This window comes from Dromiciops gliroides, chromosome 2, assembly GCF_019393635.1.
Source record: "Dromiciops gliroides isolate mDroGli1 chromosome 2, mDroGli1.pri, whole genome shotgun sequence".
NCBI classification, from domain to species: domain Eukaryota; kingdom Metazoa; phylum Chordata; class Mammalia; order Microbiotheria; family Microbiotheriidae; genus Dromiciops; species Dromiciops gliroides.
Genome location: NC_057862.1, coordinates 244,008,222 through 244,025,643, shown reverse-complemented (window position 1 = coordinate 244,025,643; position 17,422 = coordinate 244,008,222).

The following is a 17,422-nucleotide window of genomic DNA, read 5'->3' as shown; positions in this document are numbered from 1 at the left end:
CTCCCTGACCAATTAACTTAATGTTAGAAATGGGTAAACTGAGGCAGGACTCCTGGTCTGGCCATTTTATTATGATCTTGCAAGAAAGAGCACACACTTTCAAGGAAGTTGTGCAAAGCATGCTCATTGCAGCAAGCCTTATATTAGGTCCCTAAGCAAAGATTCCCTCCCCCATTTTGCTGTTTATCTGGCTACTCCAGATGCACATTCTTCATGACACTCCTAAACATGTACTCCCACCTATGAGACAACTTCTGGATGAGGATTTCGTGGTTCTCCTGTTATCTGACTTTAGATAACTAATTGCTAGCTCAGCAGGAAAAGGAAGAGAATTTTGGGGAGGGGGAGAAGCCCCTAGGACTTAAACAATATAGCCTGCCCTATCTAAGGGGAATATATTCTACTGGTTTCTTTCCATTGTAACTGTTAGCTCAGCAGGAGAAGGAAGGGAATGGTGGGAAAGGGAAGAACATCCACCAGGACTTGAATAATGTGTCCTGCCTACTGAGGAGAGTGCATTTGTCTCACTCACTCAACAAATGAGATAGCACGGAAATTGTTGAAGAACCTAGAAGGCTCTCTGTCACCCCTCTGACTGAGTTCCCCCTCCCCAGACTTGGGCCATGGTCACTGAAGTAGCAAGAGATTCCAGAGACAGTGCTGGGCTGGCCTCCCAGGGTCCGAAGACTCAGCTGTACAAACATCGCTCTGTTTAGGCCTAGAACAAGTTCTGACATGTCAAGGCTGAAAGGTTGAAAGATTACTCTTATTCTCTTAGAATTATTCTTGCAGAGACCTTATTTGATTACTTTGTGGTTTTTTGCTTTAAATACTGAGTTGTCCCAATAATAAAATGCACACAGTTGTTCACACATAATGTGATGCTGATGTGTCAATGATTAATCGTCTCCCACCCTCAGTCTCCGATCCTCAACCTCCTTCAAGGGATTGAACCCTCGACCCCAACAGTAAATCACTTGGCAAATCTTAATTTGCTCTATAAATGCAATTTTTTTTGCAGGGAAATGAGGGTTAAGTGATTTGCCCAGGGTCACACAGCTAATAAGTGTCAAGTGTCTGAGGCTGAATTTGAACTCAGGTCCTCCTGAATCCAGGGCCGGTGCTTTATCCACTCGCTGCACCACCTAGCTGCCCCCCTATAAATGCGATTTCTATATCATGGTTATTCATGTGACACTTTTTTCTGTCCATCATGATGCTTCCTTATTCTTTTTTTTTTTTTTTAGTGAGGCAATTGGGGTTAAGTGACTTGCCCAGGGTCACATAGCCAGTAAGTGCTAAGTGTCTGAGGCCAGATTTGAACTCAGGTACTCCTGACTCCAGGGCCGGTGCTCTATCCACTGCGCCACCTAGCTGCCCCGCTTCCTTATTCTTATGACTATTATACCTCCAGGTCCTCAGAATATTGTATCAGGGAAACAAAAAATAAGTACATGTAACTTGCAATGTTTCAAGCTGAACTAAGGAAATTGTAAGAAAAATTTTGGCTAGAGTAAGACTTCATATATCTTGGTGCAATCCCATTATATTAAAATGGAGATGGTTTATTGGAGTATATTCCTATCTGCTTTTACTCATTTTCAGTATGACACACTAATCTCTGCCTTCATAAAATGGTCCACCTAAACTGGACAGGCCAGTGTTTTGCTCAAGGAACAACAAAGGAGGCCAGTGTTATCAGACTGAAGATTACTCGGAAGGGAGTAAGATATAAGAAGACTTGGAAAGTCTTCTTTCAGAGAAAGTTTCAGAGCCAGCACTTGCTTTTCTGCAGGATCCCCTTTTCCTATTTCATGTGGGCTTCTGGCTGATGTTTTGTTTTTTGTTTTTTTTTAATTCTGGAGTGAAAAATTTATTGATTATTATTCAATCTGGTATGAACTTTGGAGTTTTGATGAAGTAGGTGTGTGGCCATCCTGGAAGGACATCAGTTTGTTATCAATTTTTCTAGCTCTCCAAAGTAATCCATTAGTAGTTTGATTGATGTGGTACTGAATAAGAAAAATAACTTAAGAAATATTGCAATTTTTGTTATATTGGCATGGCCCAACCATGAACAATTAATATCTCTCCACTTATTTAGGTCTGCATTTTTATAGTTTTCTGTAGTTGTATTCATAGAGTTCCTGTATTTGTCTTGGTTTGTCCTTATTATTTTATACATTCTATAATTAATTTTAATGGAATTTCTCTTATTCCTTCCTGTTGGGCTTTATTGATAATACTCACACATGCTAATTTTTTATCCTGAAACTTTGCTAAAGTTATTTCTTCAACTAATTTTTTAGTTGACTCTCCATGTAAACCACCATACTGACTACAAAAATGATCATTCTGTTCCCCCTTTGTCTATACTTATTCTAGAGAGGCACCATAATGTAGGCTTCAAAAATGTCTAATCTGCAATAAAAACCACTAAGGCAGAGCTCCATGCCAATAATCATTTATTAAAGGGACATGAACCACTTTAATGAATGGGACTTCAAATTTTTCTCATGATCTGAAAAGGCCCTTTATTCCAGCACCTTAGTTTTATAGTGCTTGATACCCAGATGATACAGATTAAGCAGAACAAAATGTAGGATTTCATTGGTTTACATTCCTATACCTTGACTCTCCAGAAAGGTCAGAGATGGTACATCTACATGGGTAGTCACAGAATGGGTAAGGCAAGGGTCCTCTTTGCTCACCAAATGATCATAGGATGGGTACCTCCTCATGTTGGGCAACAGAGGGTGGTCTGGAGGTACAAAAATAAGTTAGCAGACTTTCCATATCATTAGGTCATCCCATCTAAGCTGGACTTGGTCACAATGATTAGGCAAAAAAGAATGGAAGTCCTCTAGTCAGAATTCTGTGGTTAGGCAAGTGAACTTTATAACAAGAAAGTGAACTTATAACCTGTAGTTTACAGTTTTGGAGCCTAATATAAGAAAGAATCTAACTTTGTCAAATTATGTTATATGTGTATGTATTAATGTAAGTTGATTAACTGACTAAATGTATATTAATGGACAAGTATAAAAGAAATAATTAATACCCCTATGGAATCACACTAAACTGAACAATACTGATTGAAATAGAATTTAGGGGTGGGTTTAAAATTATTTCTCACATTCCAAAGATTTCCTTTGCTTGTCTGATATAATTAGCATTTCTACCACCATGTCAAATAATAGCAGTGATAATAGACTCCCTTGCTTTACCCTTGATATTACTGGGAAGGTCTCTAGTTTATTTGTATTACATATAATACTAACTCCTACACAGATAAGATTTACCATATTAAGGAAAGTTCCACTTATTTTTTGTGTGTATTTTTAATGGAAATGAGTATTGTATTTTTGTCAAAATATTTTTCTACATCTATTGACATAATCAAATTATTTGTATTATTTTTGTTATATAGTCTAATATGTTTATAATTTGCCTAATATTGAACCAACTTTGTATTCCTGGTATAAACCTAATTGGTCATAATAAATAATCTTTTTGCAGATTGAAACATACTCTTTTTTTGCTTTTTTAATTTTTCTTGGGGTAGGGGGTTGTGTTTTCTTTTGCAACATGGATAATATAGAAATATGCTTTGCATGACTGGACATGTGTAGTCTACATCAAATTGCTTGCCTTGTCAGGGAGGGAGGGAGAGAATTTTGAACTAAAAAAAAATTTTTAATGAATGTTAAAAATAGTTTTTACATATAATTGGAAAAAATTAATTGTTTTAAAAGGTATATATTATTAGATTGTGTTTCTCAAAGCATTTTACTACCCTCCTGTTTTATACGTGAATTAATTTTATTCATATCATAGTCACAGTTGTAATTTCAATTGTGTATTTCCTTCCATTCTTCATTCTTCCTTAGTTAATATACCTTTCTAAAAGTCAATTAAGGGGGCAGCTAGGTAGCACAGTGGATAAAGCACTGGCCCTGGATTCAGGAGTACATGAGTTCAAATCCAGCCTCAGACACTTGACTAGCTGTGTGACCCTGGGCAAGTCACTTAACCCCCATAGCCCCACAAAAAAAAAAAAGAAAGAAAAGTCAATTAAGCCTAACTCGCTAATTAATATCAACTGATTATCATTGTAGGTGGGGAGCATTCCAATGGGTACTTATAAGTAATAGTATTTGGAAAAAGCCCCAACCCCTAAAGGTTACCCCTAGAACTTTGAGGGAAGAAGTAGCCAGCCATACTCTAGAGACCCAGCCTGCCATGAATGGGGGTTTGGAGTAGTAGCCCCAGTATATTTATATTCTATACATACTTTTATATATAATTGTTGTCTCCTCTATTAAAAGGTAAGATCCTTGAGAGCAGGGAAAAATTTGACTTCTGTCTTTTTATCCCCAGTACTTAGGTCAGTGCCTAGAATATACTATGTACTTAAGAAATACTTATTGATTGGTGGGTTGATTTTGAAAAAGTGGATAAAAATAACTCACCAATGTCATTGACTCAAATTATTATTCATTTTAAAGCTCATTTTTCTACCATGTACTGTATTATGAAAAGAGAAAACAGATCTCAGGCTCAATTGAATCCTTTAAGTCCAGAAGCATTAATGCCAGGTGAGTGCAAAGCACTGTCCTCGGCACTGGGGAGGAAAACAAAGTTCAGAAAAGACTTCAGTTGTACTTGCTCCAGGGTTTTGTTGAAGTACAATTTATATAGCTAACAATTATATAGTAATTGCAGGGCAGCTAGGTGGCACAGTGGATAGAGTGCCACTCTGAAATCAGGAAGACAGCTTCCTGAGTTAAAATCTTACTAACTGTGTGATCCTGGGTAAGTTACTTAACCCTGTTTGCCTCTATTCTTCATCTGTAAAAATGAGCTAGAGAAGGAAATGGCAAACCACTCCAGTACCTTTGCCAAGAAAAGCCCAAATGGAGTCATGAAGATTTTGAAACGACTCAACATCTTTGACAAATACAGTACTCGAAGGTCTACAAAACACTTTACATACATTAACCTTGTGAAATTGGTACTTTATTAACACTGTTTTAAAGATGAGAAAACTGAGGTTCAGAAAGCTTAAATAATTTTCCCTGGGGCCCCCAGCTAATATTTGAGAAACAGAATTTTAACCCCTGACTCTAAGTTTAGCACTCTTTCTACCTCATTATGCTGCCTCTCATTACAGAACAAATTGACTTTACCCAATACAGTTTTGTTACATAAACTCAACCAGTACCTTTTCTACAACTTGAAAATTCTTCTCTTCCACCTTTCTCAATTTCCTAACCCATTCTCTACAGCATTCTTATTCCAATACTGAATTCCTTCTCTCCTTTATAAACTTTTTTCATCCCTCACACTTATACCGAGATTTCTCTTTCACTGAAAAGATTAAGAATTTCCTACATAAATTCCCTCATCTTTCCTTCTCCCTTTCTCAACACTTTTTTAGCATTATCTACTGCTCACTGTCTACTCCTTGCCTCTAATCACAAAAGAGCTATGCCTGCTCCACCCATTTGCCTAGAAACATATACAGGTCTCCAACTTTTTTTTTTTTAAGTCTTCCCTTGACCCTTCTATCTCATCCAGTTTCTATCCTATCTCTACCCTCTCCTTCATTACTAAAGCTTCCTGAAAACATTACCTACCTAATAACTACACTACTCATTCTCAACTACCTGTGATACTTAAGGCTTTTACCTTCCCATTTGTCCTGAAATACTCATTTAGATCTTCAATGATCTCTTAATCGCTTTGTCAAATGGCTTTTTTTCCACCCTTATCCTCACTAACTTCTTTGCAGCATTTGACACTGCTTCTACTGCCCTTGCAATTATTTCTTCTCTGTCTCTTTCCCTGGCTCCTTGTCATCTTTCTGACCCTTTAAAATAGGTGTTTCCCCAAAGTCTGGACTTACACTTCTTTTCTTCTTTCTCTATGCTCTCTCCAATGTCAATTTCATTCCCTCTTAATTTTTTTTTCACTCCTTCAGTTTCTACTACCAGTTTTTATGGGGATGTTTTCCAAATCTGCATCTCTAGCCCTTACCTCTTTTCTAAGCTCTAATTCAAAATTGCCATCTGCCTCAAGGACATTTTCACTTAAATGTACCACCTGCACCTCAAACTCCATATGCCCAAAGTCAGTTTATTATCTTTCCCCCTAAATATGAAACTCATTCTGGTTTCAATATTTCTGTCTGTAATGTCAACATCCACCCAGGTCCCCAAGATATGTAGGTAGGTAGATGGTACTGTGGAAAGAACACCAGAGTCAGGAAGAACTGAGTTCAAACCCACCTTCAAACACATATAAGCTGTGTAACCCTGGGCAGGTCACTTAAACTCTGCCTGCCTCAGTTTCTTTCTCTGTAAAATAAGAAAAATAATACCACCTACCTCAAAGGATTGTTGTGAAGATAAATAAAATAATATTTGTAAAGAGCTTTGCAAACCATAAAAAATTTGATAAATGCTAGTTATTATTATTATTATATTTGAAATTTGGAAGTTGTCTGTGATTCTTCCCTCTCCCTTCAAATCTAATCCGATATAAAGTCCTATTGATTCTACCTCCACCATTACTGTTGCATCCAGCCTCTCCTCTCTATTCCAATCACCCCCACCCTACTATATATATTCCACCATTATGAACAATTGTAATTGCTTCTCAACAGGGTGTCTTCTTGCCTTCACCCTTTTCTCCCTCCAATCTGATTTTTTTTTTTTTAGTGAGGCAATTGGGGTTAAGTGACTTGCCCAGGGTCACACAGCTAGTAAGTGTTAAGTGTCTAAGGTGGGATTTGAACTCAGGTACTCCTGACTCCAGGGCCGGTGCTCTATCTACTTCACCACCTAGCTGCCCCTCCTCCAATCTGATTTTCATACCACTGCCAGACAAATCTTTCTTATGTACTGGGCTCACCATTTACTCTTCTGTTCAAAAACCTTCATTAAACCCAATTTCCTACAAAGGTTCAAATTCCTTTGCCTGCTATCCAAGCTTCTCCACAGTCTAGTGCCATCTCACCTTTCCAAATTTATGGAGGGGGGCCCTTCTCTCTCACCTCTATGGAGCATGCCCATTTACTGCTCTTGACACAAAGAAACCACATGAAATCTTGGGGGAGCATGCTTCCAGTCATTTATGACTCATTACTGAGGGGAGTTGATAAAAAAAGTTTCTCAATTGGCTTTTGAGCCAGAAGTCAGTGAACAGTGTTCCTGACCCTCTGCCACTCTTTCTTCCATTTGGCTTTGAAGTATGAGGGATGATTTGACCTGCCTCTGAAGAGCCAGATGGAGATAAGATAGTGGGTCCTACTCCTGCATCTCGTCCCCATGAAGCCACAAACCGTTGTCCTGACTAGCAAAGCCTGAATCTAAGTAACAGCTGCCTCTTTTGTGTTTCTTTTTGTGTTTCCCTGAGTAGGTAACCAACCTATCTGGCTTAATGAGTCCCAAAAGGTGTGATGAGACTGAGTCCTCTGAATGTTGGTATCTACAGTGTTCTTGGAACTGTAGGATGACAGGGGAATTGTATTCATTGAAGAGGGCATCCACTAACCAAAGGAATGACCCAGATTGGCCATTTTCCCAATAGACAAGTGCCAGGAGTGATCAATGTCTCTCCTAAACTATGGTGTTTAGAATTGAACACAATATCACAGATGTAGTCTGACCAGGGAAGAGGACAGAGAGCCTATCACATGGAAGCTATTTCCCTTAATGCAGCCTAAGATCACAATGGGCTGTCACATCATATCATTCATCTTTTAGTGAGATTATTTTCCTAAAAAACCTCCAGATTTTTTTTAGACAAGCTGTTGTTGATGTACTGAAACATTTAAATATTAGCTGATATCTGGTTAATTTCAGCATTATGGCATTGACAGAAATTTATTATTTGTAGTTGCTTAGTTATTTGAATTTTATTTCCTTTGCACATTAAAAAATGTCTTTTGCATCAGGACAATTTCCCCAGTATCCCTCCTTCCCATGCACATTAAATAAAATATTTAGTTTCTTTGACCAGTGCCAAATTTTTATTGAAAATTACTTCCAAGGTAGTAAAAGTACTCAGGCAGCTAGGTGGTACAGTGGATAGAGTGGTGGGTCTAGAGTCAGAAATTCTCATCTTTGTGAGTTCAAATCTGCCCTTAGACACTTACTAGCTATGTGACCCTGAGCAAATCACTTAACCCAATTTGCCTCAGTTCCTCACCTGTTAAATGAGCTGGAAAAGAAAATGGCAAAACATTCCAGCATCTTTGCCAAGAAAACTCCAAATGGGGTCATGAAAAGTTGGACATGACTGATATTACTGAACCACAACAGTAGTAAAGGTGCTCAGTGTCCTCTAACATCTTACTATTAATAAAATTATCCTTAGTTGTCAACAATACAATGACAGTTTATTGATGGAGGATTTGGGTCTTGTAAAAGCATTAAGCACTAGACTCACTTTCTATTATAATAGATAACACCATCTTTCACAACATGGAACTCAACAAGTGGTCAGAATTATTTCTGTAAAATGCCAGTCAGTTGAGTTTGGAAGATGCCCTCTTACAAAACTTCCCCTGGTGCCCCTGTCAGAGACAAAAAAAATGGACTCTATAAATTAGTATTCTGGCCTGGTATGGTAATTCTTCTGTTATGCTATTATGAATCTGCTGGAAAGATTCCAACAGCTACAAATCTTAAGCAAAATTAAGGAAGAAAAGCAGAATTGGCAGAAACAGTGAGCCATGCACTCAAGTAATAACTTGTAAATATATGTCAAAGTCTACCTTCTATAATGCTCATTAGCAATCTTTACTCTCATCTCAAGACAATCGTGGAAGATACCTACTGCCTTATTGAGCAAAGTAAGATGACCACAGAGGAAAAATTATTCTTAATTTAAAAAAATAAAATCCTAATACCATTTTTCTATTTTCTCATTGTAGAAGCCTTTGGTTTTTTACTTTTTCTCATCTATAGAGACATTAACACTATCTAGCACAGAATATTTCCACCCCTATCAATTCAAGAGGTTTAATAGTAACACTGATTTCAATGAATGACATTGTAAAAAAATTAATTATTAATAACTAATCTGGAAAATTTATATAATAGGACTTATAGAAAATTATAACTATATGAAAATCATAACTTTAGAAAAATTATAATTGGGCCATAAGTCCCTTTGTGGTCGCCATTCAAATGTAGAAATATTTTGAATGACTTTCTGGGCCTAATGTGGGGGGCCTAATCTGACTGGGATACTTAATCTGGGACTGTTGACTATTTGGTTATCTGACTGCTATTAACTTAATATGGGCCATTTACAAAGTTCCACCACACTGCTCCACTCACAAAATTGATAAGCAAAAGATTAAGAAGCCTCTTAACTAAATAATCAAAGCAGAGTTTATTTATGAGATCCTATTTAAAATTAAGAATACAGGGAAATAAAATGTACAACCTGACTGTGTTCCAGCATGTCTCTTTCCACCTGCTGCGCCTGGAACTTTTTTAATACAATAAGGGCCATTACCACCTCTTGCCTTAGGGTATATTCCACTTTCACTACTCAGCTACTTTCTTCTTTTTTTTTTTAAATTAATAAAGTATTTTATTTTTTTTCCCGTTACACGTAAAGATAGTTCTCAACTTTTGTTTATACAAGCTTTCCAATTTCAGATTTTTCTCCCTCCCTCCCCTTCCTCCCCCCTCCCCTAGACAGCAGGTAATCTGACATAGGTTATATATATGTATACGCATAATAACAAACATATTTCTGCATTAGTCACGTTATAAGAGAAAAATCAGAACAATGATGAAAAACCTCAAAATAGAAAAACATCAGCACCAAAACCAAAAGAAATAGTATGGTTCATTCAGCATCTATACTCCACAGTTCTTTTTTTTTTTCTCCTGGATTTGGAGATCCTCTTCTATCATGAGTTCCCTAGAACTCTTCTGTACCATTGCGTTGGTGAGAAGAATATAGTCCATCACAGTAGATCAACACTCAATGTTGATGATACTGTATACAATGTTCTTCTGGTTCTGCTCATCTCACTCATCATCAGCCCACGCAAGACCCTCCAGGTTTCTCTGAACTCCTCCTGCTCATCGTTTCTTACAGCACAGTAGTATTCCATTGTATTCATATACCACAACTTGTATAGCCATTCCCCAATTGATGGGCATCTCCTCAAGTTCCAATTTCTTGCCACCACATAAAGAGCAGCTATAAATATTTTTGTACATGTGATCTCTTTCCCCTTTCCATGATTTCTTTGGGAAAAAGACCCAAAAGTAGTATTGCTGGGTCAATCAGCTACTTTCTTCTAACTCCAAGCCCCTTTCGTTTTGTCTATCCCCCTTCATCTAACATTCCTCTCCTTACTGCCACCGATGAACCCCTGTGTTTCTCTCTCACTGACCTCTCCTTCCGTTCTCCTGGTGCTCCAGTGTCCTTTTGTTCTCTTAATCTTCTGGCCTCCAACCTGTACCCTGTGCTGACCACTTTTGTGCTCTCCGCTGCCTCCTGTTCTGTCTGTCTGCTCCATCAGTCTGCCCTTTGCCGCCCTTCTAATCTTGTAAGCCCCCCTTCTGTTCTTCTAATCTTGTCAGTTCCCCTCGCTGTCTAACTCCCAGGTCTATATACATCTTCCTCCTCTCCACTCAAATCTCGGGGCTTTTTGCGCCCCCATACACACCAAGCTAATCTGCCAGCCAGGGCTGCAGCTGGTGGGGGGCTCCCTCCCCCAGCTGTCTGACCTGGCATCTTGTACAGCCCACAGGGCTTTTTGGCTCAGCTGAAGCAGAAGAAAAACCTGAGGGCCTAAGGCTTTCTAATCTCAGCCCAAAGGTAGGGTCCCCAAATCAAAACAAATTTTCACAACATGCAGATCAATGACAAATCATTTTCAGCTTCTATCCTATTAGTTAAGGATAGACTGTCAAGGCTTAAGACAATAGGATAAATTCAAAGTTCTAACTCTGTTAGCAAAAGTTTTAAAAAGACCTTTGTCAATGGGGCAGCTAGGTGTCGAAGTGGATAAAGCACTGGCCCTGGATTCAGAAGGACCTGAGTTCAAATTTGGCCTTAGACACTTGACACTTACTAGCTGTATGACCCTGGGCAAGTCACTTAACTCTCATTGCCCCACCAAAAAAAATTGAAGCATTATTCTTAGGTGAAAATAGCTACCCTTGAAATTGATAAGCTTTCTAATTAAAGGGAGAAAGTGAAATCAATCAATGCCTGGTTTAAGTTTAGACATACCACATTTGGGGACATTTTGGCTTCTTGAAAGCCAAATTTAAAAGCCCTTCTTGGCTTTCCTTGAATGAGTGTCATATCATTGCAAAGCTTTTAATCAGGAGTAAATAGAGAAATTTTACTATTGCCCAATGTGTTTTGAGTTATTCAGAAATAATTTGAAATCATATATATGAGACTGAAATTTACATATCTAAATATTAGATAATGATTGTGGGGGCCAAATTTAATATGTAGAGAGTTAATTGGGTGGCTCGCCATAATATTGAGGTTCAGAAAATAATGAGGGACCTCTAGGTTCAAAACTTCTTCCCCTCTGAACTGCCTTTTTAGATATTTCTCCCAGGCCAATAAGAAAGGAGTTTAACAGCCTCTTTTCCACAAACGAATCAGGTTTTATTAATGGGAATAAAATACACAGTAAAGGTGAAATTAATAAAATCAAAGACAAGGGAATAGGGAAAAAGAAAAATGGATAATCCCCCTTACTCTAACAAAAGCCTATACAATCCCCAAACTCACTTCCAGTTCAGCTATTTCAAAAAGCTGGGCTCATTTATTAACTCACTACCTGGGGTCTGTAGCTTCAGTAGGAAACAGCTATTAGCCAGGGTCCACAGGACAAACTACCAGGAAAAAACCTCTCTTTCGTCCATTCCCACAGCTCACCAACCGAAAAGAGAGTGAGCTCTCCTCAGCGAGCGTTTATTCTCCCTCCCCCCAAAAGGGGAGGTCCTTCAAACTCAATCAGAGAGTAGTTTTCTCCTGCTGACATCAGCAGCATACATCACTCAAGACAGGCCAGGTGTGGGCCCATTCCAATCAGTCTGCCAAATTCCATTATTTTACCACACTATTAATACCTAACCTATTAATTTTTAGATGAAAGAGTTTATTCTCATCATAAGCATGGATGCTCCTACCTACACTAATACATAGGAATGTGGCTTTAATTCAAGTAAGCTCCCACAAAACTGTCATAGCCTAACACACAGGCTAGATTGAGGGAGAACAGATCACAAAAGGTTTAGAAAATACATAGTTAGGGATCTCATAAACTAAAATTCTACAGGGGATGAGAAGTTGTCAGGAATGAAATTCTGAACACACAAAAAGATATGTCCTGTCCAACTATAGTGTTTTTTGATTGCAATCATGTTCCCTCCCTGTGGCTAGTCTTCCCATTGATAGTATCTGTAAAGTTTATGGAAGAATTTGAAAAATGTTTTCCTTACTATCCTACTTAAATACATTTCTTTGATCTAATTGTGTTCTTTGGCCAAAGGATGCATGATTTTGAGTGTACCAACAAAATATCTTGAACCTGGAGTAGCTGATGGACCCATTACGTAAGCTGGGGGGTACCCCTAGGTGCTATAGAAGTTAGCAATATTACAAAAAGGGAAGAAATGAGAATGAAAAAAAGATGGATTTTTGTTGATTAAAAAAATTTTAATTTCATTTTTTAAAAGTTAACAAGAAGGTTAGTGACACTGTAACAAAATAGGGATAAGAAGAAAGCTATTTAAAAGACAAAGTTTCAGGGGCAGCTAGGTGGTACAGTGGATAAAGCACTGGCCCTGGATACAGGAGGATCTGAGTTCAAATCCAGGCTCAGATACTTGACACTTATTAGCTTTGCGACCGTGGGCAAGTTTACTTAACCTTCAATGCCCTGCAAAACAAAACAAAAACAATTCAAAAAAAGACAAGGTTTCTCTATGGAATGCTAATACTACATACAACTTGGTTAACTCAATTAATTCTTCTTTGATTTCTCCCAATTAAGAAAACATTTTGAAAATTATGGCAACAACATTTTCAAAACCAGACCAAGCATCAAGGTTCCAAGATGGTTTTCAACTTACAACAAGGGTATGGGCCCCTGATTTATTCTATATATTTCCTTTAGCTTCAAGACAAATTTCATTAGTGACATTTTAGATGAGATTTTTATTATCAATAAGAAACCTAATGCTAAGGTTCTGGACCACAGAATGTCTAATGGCATTCAAATCAGGCATATTTTTCAGAGCTGGTCATGTGAGGAAAACATAACAATGTTGTATAACATTGGCCATGCAACATTTTCCAAATAGTGAATAAATAGTTGCAGGGACAGCTTTAAGTTAGTCAGTAGGGGAACTGTAGTAAGGATATCTTGAATTAGGATTTGTACCATCACATAGTAGGTTGTGTTTTTTAAGGCAATGAGGGTTAAGTGACTTGCCCAGGGTCATGCAGCTAGTAAGTATCTGAGGCCAGAGTTGAACTCAGCTCTTACTGACTCTAGGCCCAATGCTCTATCCACCAAATCACCAAGCTGTCCCCGGTTGCATAATTTTTGACAAATAGAAATCAAAAGCTGCACACGGAGCAACAAGGTGGGAAGGCTTTGAATTGAAAAGAATAACTTGAGAAGGAGAGAAGGAAACCATGACCACAGTCACAAACCAAAATGCAAACTATTCATTAGTCATTTGAACCACACTTAAAGGTCTTTCTCTTCTGTGCCCTCTATTACTAACCACTTTTCAACCGCACACCACGGTAGTATTGTAATTAGCATTTTTCTTGAGTGTTTTAGAGAAAAGTAGCATAGAAGTGTGTGGTCTGGGACTATTTATCAGCAGATCTTTTATAAAGGGTTGGGGAAACCACAGTCCTCTGATATGTGGAGCCAGATTTATGCAGGATCAAGACAAAGCTTCTCCATTTATTTTACTTGAGTTGCTATTTCTACCTTTCATTCATGGGGCTTGGAGAGACCCTTTAGCCAGTAGGCTTGGTAATAAATGGTCTACCAAGAATGAAGGGATTGTCCTTTTGATGGCATTTATCCTAACTCCTTTGTATCCTTGATATACTGTGGTTTGTGAAACCTAAGCCCTTTCTGGATCATAAGTGAAATGTCAGAATGGCTTGTCTGAAAGAAAAATTGTGACATAGCTTATCTTCAGTACTTCCCGGACTTTTCTTGCAATGCTGTCCTTTCCAGTGATACTTTTCCCTCTTATCTGCCCACCAGCATCAGGAGGCACCCTGTATTTTCACACTGACAACCCAATGTCTTCCATAAGCAGCGCCCCCTGCTTCTGTCACTTCCTTCTACTCTAAAATTTTAATTTAAAAAAAGTTTGCTTATGCTTATTTGTCATAAAGGAGAGGGGTTTTATTTTCATCCTGAGAAGAGAATTGGGGAGAGAAGAGGCTAGTCATAGTGAGGCCAAAGAGAAGTACATCAATAAAACACTGGTGACCCACCATCTTGTCAGAAGGATTGTAGTTGGTGGCTCCCTACATGTTCCAGAGATGTGAGTAGCCATGTTGCTGACCCGTAACTGTTGGGAAGGGGTTAGTAGGCCTGGGTGGAGCAGGGCTCTAGGTCAGAGGTGTCAAACATTCAGCTTGACCTGAACCACAAAAGAGAATAGGAGGTTCAGGGAAACCCAAACAAGTGCAAAAGTTTGAAACGAATGTATTGAATGTGTTACATACTTTTAAAAAGAAAATAAACTGGACATAGTGTAGCTTTGTGGTTTTGAATGCAATCCTCTCTTGCTGCCCTTCATTGTAGATGGAAATATTTGTTTTTGTTGGTATTTGTCAAGTTCAGAATGGCCAAAACTTTTTTGTTAATGTTTAATTCCCTCAAAATCCTATACTCAGCTAGCTGTTTCACTGGAAAACAATTTCATAAATAAATGTTAAGTGTTAATGATTGACAATGTGTGTGGGTAGATGTAGCTGAGGTGAACAGAGGAACCCCTAATTTGCTGGTGTAGAGAAATTTTCTGGACTTGGACATGCATCCTGGCTAAGATAGCACAGGGGGATTCTTGATCAGTTATATCAACCACCTGGACCCAGCACCAAAGAAACTGACATTTTTCCCTCCCTTGCTTCATCTGGCCTGCTACCCAAATGCCAACCGGTACCTAAAAATTCAGCCACAGCAGTCTCTGCCAGGGACCTTCCCTTTCCCTAGGCCCCACCCCTCACTTCCCACCTGTAATGATTGGAATGACACCACCTACTGGAGACTTACTATAGGAAAGCTCCGCCTTGAAGGAAGGTCTTTGAGGACAGGACCATGCATCTTTTCTTTGGTGTCAGGAAGTGATGTTGGCTGGTGGGAGGAGGAAGGGGGAGCCAGGCGCTCTGCCTCTTTCTCTTTTCCTGGGGATGCTGGTGGAGAAGGGAGCTAGAAATGCGCTCTCCCTTTAATAGATAGGAATCTAGGTCTTTTCTTCTCTCTTTACCAAATTCTTATTCTCCTTAATAAATGCTTAAAAGTCTAACTCTTGCTAAAGCTTATAATTTATTGGTGACCACTCATTAGATATTTTAGACAGGGGGCAGCTAGGTGGCGCAGTGGATAAGGCACCAGCCTTGGATTCAGGAGGACCTGAGTTCAAACCCAGCCTCAGACACTTACTAGCTGTGTAACCCTGGGCACTTAACCCCCATTGCCCTGCCAAAAAAAAAAAACCAAAAAACCCAGATATTTTAGACAGTTTAGCTAGAATTTTAGCCCTTAACACACCCCTACTCCTATCAGCAGATGGAAGATCTTTCCTGGCTGGATGCTGATTTCCTCTCATCACCCCCAAAAGAAGTAACCTAGAGCAATGCTGTCAAACTCAGATAAAAATAAGGGTCACTAAAGTTGAACATAAGAATCCATGTGGGCTTCATATTGACTTAGAAAACCATACAGCTTTCATATTTCTTTTTTAAAATTAATAGATCACACATTAAAATCAGATAGGACTATATTTCATTCTGGTTCAGGTCGGGCTGAATGTTTGACACCTGTGACCTAGAGCCCTGCTCCATCCAGGCCTACTAATCCCTTCCCAACAGTTAGGGGTTAGCAACATGGCTACTCACACCTCTGGAACATGTAGGGAGTCACCAACTATGATCCTTCTGACAAAATGGTGGGTCACCATCTTCTCTGCTATTATCTCCGGAGATCCACTGGGCCTTACCATTTATACAGCCACTATGTACTCCAGACCCCCCCCCCCCAAACCACCCTCCCCACCTCCACCACCAACACACACACACACACACACACACTGCATCTGTACTTGTTGAGGCAACCTAAGGACTTTGTGCTTTGCTGAACCCTTAGTACCAACAGGGCTCCATCTTCCTCACAGTTCAACCCTCCCATATGTGAGGTCCTTGAGAGTAATGAGGGTTATTGCTTTTCTTTTCTTTACTTTTTATTGCTTTTCCATTTGTCCCCACCCCCACAACTTGTCTAGTACAGTGCTTGGCACAAAGTAAGTCTTTAATAAATGCTTGAAAGCAAGATGTGCTATATTGGTGGGTGTACAGCCTGTAAACTATGCAGTGGGTGGAGACCAAAGACTTCTGTTCAAACATACCCTAGTTTCTCTCTAATCCTTTAATCTCTTGAACAGAAGTCAGAAGGCTTTTTTTTTTTAAAGAGGAGAGAAGCTATCTAGAATCAGGATGGTCAAAATTAAAATGGTACTTGGAATTTAAGTACCATAATTCTGCTAGACAGCTGACCAGTAGACAGTCTGATTCCCTTTAGTCATAGCTATTATAAAATGGATATTCTCAGCCTATCTATGAATTGTTACAATGGAGGTATCATAGCCTTCAAAAAACTCTCACCCAGAGAATGTACTTTCTATTTTTATTTATCATATTTATTAACAATCTTATCATGAAGTATAACTAGATCTCACTTGATCCTTCTATCCCCAATAAATACCCTCCCATAGCTCTCCTTTTGTGACTAAACTTTGAAGTCATCTACAATCAATTCCTCCACTTCCTTTATTCTTACTCTCTTCTTAAAACCCTTCAGTCTAACTTCCAATTTAATCATTCCGTTGATTATTCAACTTGATTCAATTGATGATCAGTTGATGATAACTCCAAAGTTACCAATAATCTCTAAATCACCAAATCTTTTAATGGCCCTTTCTTAATCTTCATCCTTCCTAACTTCTCTGAAGCCACTGACACTGTAGATCATATTTTTTGATACTCTTTCCTCCCTAGGTTTTATGACTACTTTCTCTTGGTTCTCTTCCGACCTGTCTGACAATTCCTCAGTGTCCTTCGCTGGATTTTTGTTGAGGTCATGCCCACTGGTAGGTGTCTCTTT